Raw genomic sequence first — 6,561 nt, 5'->3', positions numbered from 1 at the left:
CAGCACGAGTACAGCCTGTTGTGCCTCCACAATATAGCCACCAGTTGCATACCTACCAGATGCCACCAGACACAGCTGGACAGGCAAAGACCAAGTTTAGAAAGATTGGGCCCTCAGCTACCTGTACATCTGCCACAGCAACTTCAATCTGGCCATCAGCCGTACACCCTCAGCGTTCAGCCACGTCCAACCAGTTAATGCCAATTTGTCCCAGGCCGACAGCACCACACCCATTGATTCCTGACACACCCACTGCCCCTGTTGTGTCTCAGATGTTTCTGGTGCCCTGCCTATTTTGCAACCAGTTTGCGCAGGACAATGTCTGAAATACTTTTCGGCAGCTTTTAGTCCAAAAGAATTAACTAACGTAGAGAGTGTGGCCGCATTGCATTGATGCTCTGTCTGTCTATTTAGGGCAGTGGATTTCAAACCTGTCCTGGAGGCACCCCTGCCCTGCACATTTTTATTGTCTCCCTTATTAGACACACCCAAATCAGGTCTTGCAGTCTCTACTAATGAGCTGATGATTTGAAACCGGCTAGAGAAGGCAGCTCGAGGGGGTGGAAGTCGGAAGAAAAATTTTAGAATGAGGCCTAGAGAAAACACTTGTACTGTACTCAGGGCACTAAGGGGAATCCATTTTTGTAAATTTTATGCCATAATACTGTAGAAATATGCATAGAAAAAATGTTGGATTTTGGTTTTGGATTTCACCACATGAGGTGAATGTTAACCAAAAGTCACACAATTTGCCAAGCTGTAACTCCGCCAAAACGGGGCCAAACTGCACCAAAATCGGGACAAAGTCAGACCAGTCGGCCCTCTATCCGACGACACAGGCCCATGTCCTTATGACCCCGGGGGTCCGAGTTACGGCCCCCCCAAAATGTGGAATTATATCCGTTATAACTAAGGAACCGGACCACCCAGGAACTCGAGGGTGGTCGCATACGGTAGGCCCCTCAACCCTCTACGGATCCCCCGAATTTCAGCCCCGGGGTCCACCGCTTCGCGGAGATATTAGCAAAATAATAGTACCATCCACCCCCCTCGCACCTACTCATCCATGCCGGCCAGGGTGCACCCTCCCCGGCTAGAGAAGGCAGCTCGAGGGGGGTGGAAGTCGGAAGAAAATTTTAGGATGAGGCCTAGAGAAAACACTTGTACTGTACAAAGGGCATTCAGAGGAATCCATTTTTGCAAGTTTTATCCCAAAATACTGAAGAATTTGCATAAAAACGAGCGTAGAATTTTGGCACACTTGTGCACCACATGTGGTGCGTGTCTTACTGTTCATTAAATAGCAACTGTATTTAACTTTATTTATTTCAAATGTGTGCCATATTATTAAAGAAAACACCTCTACTGTATGTAGGGCACTCAGAGGAATCAATTTTTGTAAATTTTATCCCATTATACTGGAGAAATATGCATAGAAAAAATGTTGGATTTTGGTTAATTTCACCACGTGGTGAATGTTAACCAAAATGTCACACATTTTGCCAAGCTGTAACTCCGCCAAAACGGGGCCAAGCTGCACCAAAATCGGGACAAAGTCAGACCAGGGGGCCCTCTATGCGACGTCACCAGCCCCAAGTCCCTATGACCCCGGGGGTCCGAGTTACAGCCCCCCAAAATTTGGAATTTGAACCGTTATAACTCAGGACCCGGACCACCCAGGAACTCGTGGTTGGTCGCATACGGTAGGCCCCTCGCCCTCTAGGGATCCCCCGAATATCCCATTATAATGTAAAAATATTCATAGAAAAAATGTTGGATTTTGGTTAATTTCACCAGAAGAAGAATGCTCATTGGTCTAGGGGTATGATTCTCGCTTTGGGTGCGAGAGGTCCCAGGTTCAAATCCCGGACGAGCCCTTGTTCAGGTTAAAACGTGAAGCTTTATTGTCTCATTGCATTCACAAACATTATCGCAGGTTTTTGCTAATCAGGCAGACACTAATGGCTAAGCCAGGCCGGTTAGCTCAGCTGGTTAGAGCGTGGTGCTAATAACGCCAAGGTCGCGGATTCGATCCCCGTACTGGCCAGCTGTTTTTATTGTCTGGGGGCTCATCTCTGCTGTGCTCTTCAGCTCCGACAAAGAGAAGGGTGATCTCACTGAAATCCCTGCTTGCTAAGCAGAGGTTTGTTGTAGCCGAAATAGCTCAGTTGGGAGAGCGTTAAACTGAAGATCTAAAAGTCCCTGGTTTGATCCCGGGATTCGGCAACATCTCCCACACTTTTCCCTTTTTTGAGGCAGGCCATTGACCAAAAATCACTGGGTTCCAACCTCTCTGTATAACTGCTTCCCCACAGCCAGAGAGCTATCTGTTTCCAAGTTGGCCTCCAACCAAGCAGTTTCGGTTCCATGGTGTAATGGTCAGCACTCTGGGCTTTGAATCCAGCGATCTGAGTTCGAATCTCGGTGGAGCCTGTGTGCTTTCTTGCCGAAGGAAAAGATAAAACAGCACTAGTTTGGCGATGGTGCCAGTGTTTGTGGCCCTGTGAGCAACAGCTGCACCAGTTAAGGTTCCATGGTGTAATGGTTAGCACTCTGGACTCTGAATCCAGTGATCTGAGTTTAAATCTCGGTGGGACCTATTTTGCCACCAGTTTGCACAGGACAATGTCTGAAATACTTTTCGGCACCTTTTAGTTCAAAAAAATTAACTAAAGTAGAGAGTGTGGCCGCATTGCATCGATGCTCAGTCTGTCTCTTTAGGGCAGTGGTTCTCAAACCTGTCCTGGAGGCACCCCTGCCCTGCACATTTTTATTGTCTCCCTTATTAGACACACCCAAATCAGGTCTTGCAGTCTCTACTAATGAGCTGATGATTTGAAACAGGTGTGTTAGATGAGGGGAAATGCGAAATGTGCAGGGCAGGGATGCCTCCAGGACAGGATTGAAAACCACTGATCTAGGGATGAGTGAGTAAAAGGGCAGGAGCCAACTTGGAGAATGCAGGCATCGATCCCGCTACCTCTCGCTTGCGCCTACTGCTTCCCACCGACTGAGCCAAAAAAAGCACAAAGTAAGCCCACATGAGCCAATCGCGTTTCGCCTGTGGCTTACTTTTGACCAATCGCGTTTCGCCTGTGGCTTACTTTTGACCAATCGCGTTTCGCCTGTGGCTTACTTTTGAACAATCGCGTTTCTCTTCCGTGGCTTACTTTTGATCAATCGCGTTTCTCTCCTGTGGCCTCCTTTTGACCAATCGCCGTTGTTGTCATCTTTGTTAAAGGTAAGGCTATTACTTCATTCATTGAAAACTGGTCATTATTTGTTCATATACAGTGTGTATTTTTGGAAAATGAATCGTGTCAGTATAGCTAGCTAGCATGTACAGTTCATGCTTTCTTCAGTACCTGTGAACCTGTCACTTTTCACATGATAAATGATCAGATAAGTTAAATTTATCGACCGTCAGCTAATTAAGCTATGCTACTGTCAACAATGATGTGTTTATTGTCTAAGAAATCATGGTTTCTGGGCCCTATGAATGAAAATAATGATTAAACTATTTACATTTATATTTGGTATTAACACATAATAACACACACACATTTTAATTGTAAAAATCGTTACCAAATTACCAAGAAATTACCAAGAAACCAAGAAATAATTGATATTTTCTAAAATAATGTAATAATAATGACTTTTTTTATAAAAAAACATTGAGAGTCTTAACTAAAAACAAACAAAAAAAGGCCAAATGTATCCATATGGGCCAAAGTATGTGGGAATAGTGCTCATTTTAATTTAGGTAGACCAGAAAGTTAAAAACACAGAAAATGGCTGAGATTTTAAGAGGTAAAAGCACCTGGTGTAACCCTGGGGTAAGATGACAACATTTGAAGTATGATATATTTAATGTAATATTTTGTAGCCTGGTGTGTGTGTAATCATGGTTTAAGATGACAGCATTGAAAATAAAAGGAAATTTCAGACTTCATATTGACGTTACATATTTTATATGTCAGGGATTCCTGTCCTTTGTAGAAAACTCATCTTCAGGACAGTTTATGTCATGGCCATGTTTATTACCACAGTAATATAGTTTATGCGTAGCTTGTTAAATTATTGTTACACACTTAACATACAGGTGTCTTATAGATTGCAAAAGGTAGTAGTCTTTTTCTGATTTTCATTTCAGAAAATTTATGCATATCCCTCTTTTCAACGGCAATCGGCAACATCAAGCCGACTCCTCATGGCACCTTCGGCGGAGGCGAGGCGCCTTGAAAATGTGGAGTCTGGAAGGGCCAAACCTAAGGAGGATGTGCTGTTAGAGGCCAGTACTTTTGTCAGCACAAACGTTGGAGACCCCAGTGACCAGTTTTTAGTACTGGCTCACTGCAAACTTCAGTTTGGGAAGTACCAGGGCCAGAGATTTAGATGGCTCCTGGAAAACTCTCTGGGGTATGCCGTGTATTTGGTGCTCAGCATTTCCAATGAGACGGCGCAGACAACACCCCTGTCAGAAAATAAACAACTGTTCCTACAGTACACTTCTCAAATTAGAGAGATGGCAGAAGAAGTGGAGAAGTATCAGAGGAAGCAGGAAATGCAGGCAGAAGCCCAGGCAACTGGAGACCAGGGCTGCTTGATGGTGGAGTTTGGTGACTTCCAGGGCCGGTCCATGAAAGATGTTTATGAGGACCAGAGCAAGGAGGCTCAAGCCCTCATCAGGTACCTCTTTAAGGCAGATGCCAGGCCCAAAACCAACATGGCCATTTTCAAGACATATGTCCTGAAAAGACGGGCTTCTGCTGTGGGCACCAGCGTACGTCAGCCTGCACCTCACGCTGCAACCTCCAGTGCTTTTGAAACCACTGCACCTCCACCTGCAGCTATCCAAACTGGTGTACAGAAGACCGCAACTGTGAAAGCGCTGTTGGCACGTGGAAAAATGTGTCGCCTTCACAGCTGGCGAAAAAAACTCACGTCACCAGTTAAACCCTGTGAGTAGGAGTGTGAATATAGAATTTTACCTACAGCATTTCTATATATATAAATTTATCATTATGGCAAACTTGTCAACTTGCCGTTTCCAGATCCATTATTGCAGTCCACTTTACCTCCTCCAGCAGCAGAACCTCCAGCCAAACATTTGCCCCCCATGCAGCTTTTCGCTACTGGTAAGTAAGCACCATCTTACATATGTTTGTCTCTGTGTATTGTTCACAATGATAGTTTTAACATTTGTGCTCCAGGCAAGTCCGTTCCCACTGCTGACGATGAGGAGCTGGTATTTGCTGCATCACAATGTGAAGCACAGCTAAATACAGGTGTGGCATATGACACAAATGCACATATTACAAGAATGTTTTGTGAAAACACACTGAGAAGCGTTATTTCTTGGGGGGAAAATAATCAACATTTTAAAATATGTTTTGTTTACAATACAGAATTATATCATATCATGACTCAAGCGGGATGCTTTCTTTGAGTGCACTTCCTCAAAACCGTAAGGATGTTCCAAGGTGTTAGTGTATTTATTTGCGTTTCCGAACTTACCCGTTGTTAGATAATCACCAGATAACTTTTTCACACCGCTTGCTCTTCTCACACACTCTTCAGCTCTCCCTGAGCAGACAGGATGGTGGAGATTCATTGTTCTAATGATTAGAGGAACAGTTTTTCCTTACTCTATCTGTGTGTATGCTTCATGTCCGTGGGCTTCGTTGCTATATTTGGTATTAACACATAATAACACACACACATTTTAATTGTAAAAATCGTTACCAAATTACCAAGAAATTACCAAGAAACCAAGAAATAATTGATATTTTCTAAAATAATGTAATAATAATGACTTTTTTTATAAAAAAAACATTGAGAGTCTTAACTAAAAACAAACAAAAAAAGGCCAAATGTATCCATATGGGCCAAAGTATGTGGGAATAGTGCTCATTTTAATTTAGGCAGACCAGAAAGTTAAAAACACAGAAAATGGCTGAGATTTTAAGAGGTAAAAGCACCTGGTGTAACCCTGGGGTAAGATGACAACATTTGAAGTATGATATATTTAATGTAATATTTTGTAGCCTGGTGTGTGTGTAATCATGGTTTAAGATGACAGCATTGAAAATAAAAGGAAATTTCAGACTTCATATTGACGTTACATATTTTATATGTCAGGGATTCCTGTCCTTTGTAGAAAACTCATCTTCAGGACAGTTTATGTCATGGCCATGTTTATTACCACAGTAATATAGTTTATGCGTAGCTTGTTAAATTATTGTTACACACTTAACATACAGGTGTCTTATAGATTGCAAAAGGTAGTAGTCTTTTTCTGATTTTCATTTCAGAAAATTTATGCATATCCCTCTTTTCAACGGCAATCGGCAACATCAAGCCGACTCCTCATGGCACCTTCGGCGGAGGCGAGGCGCCTTGAAAATGTGGAGTCTGGAAGGGCCAAACCTAAGGAGGATGTGCTGTTAGAGGCCAGTACTTTTGTCAGCACAAACGTTGGAGACCCCAGTGACCAGTTTTTAGTACTGGCTCACTGCAAACTTCAGTTTGGGAAGTACCAGGGCCAGAGATTTAGATGGC

General features: G+C 43.3%; 2 non-coding genes across 2 annotated transcripts; both read left to right on the top strand.

Moving 5' to 3' along the window:
* The first annotated feature begins 1,973 nt into the window (after positions 1–1,973).
* On the top strand, positions 1,974–2,047 carry trnai-aau (transfer RNA isoleucine (anticodon AAU)). Its single transcript has one exon. It is a non-coding gene; the product is annotated as a tRNA-Ile (tRNA).
* Positions 2,048–2,361: 314 nt separating this feature from the next.
* Positions 2,362–2,433, top strand: trnaq-uug (transfer RNA glutamine (anticodon UUG)). The gene has a single exon. It is a non-coding gene; the product is annotated as a tRNA-Gln (tRNA).
* Positions 2,434–6,561: the final 4,128 nt, after the last annotated feature.

Source organism: Carassius carassius, chromosome 8 (genome assembly GCF_963082965.1).
Source record: "Carassius carassius chromosome 8, fCarCar2.1, whole genome shotgun sequence".
NCBI classification, from domain to species: domain Eukaryota; kingdom Metazoa; phylum Chordata; class Actinopteri; order Cypriniformes; family Cyprinidae; genus Carassius; species Carassius carassius.
The sequence above is the reverse complement of the archived record's forward strand: the minus strand, read 5'-3'. Positions and strand labels throughout refer to the sequence as shown.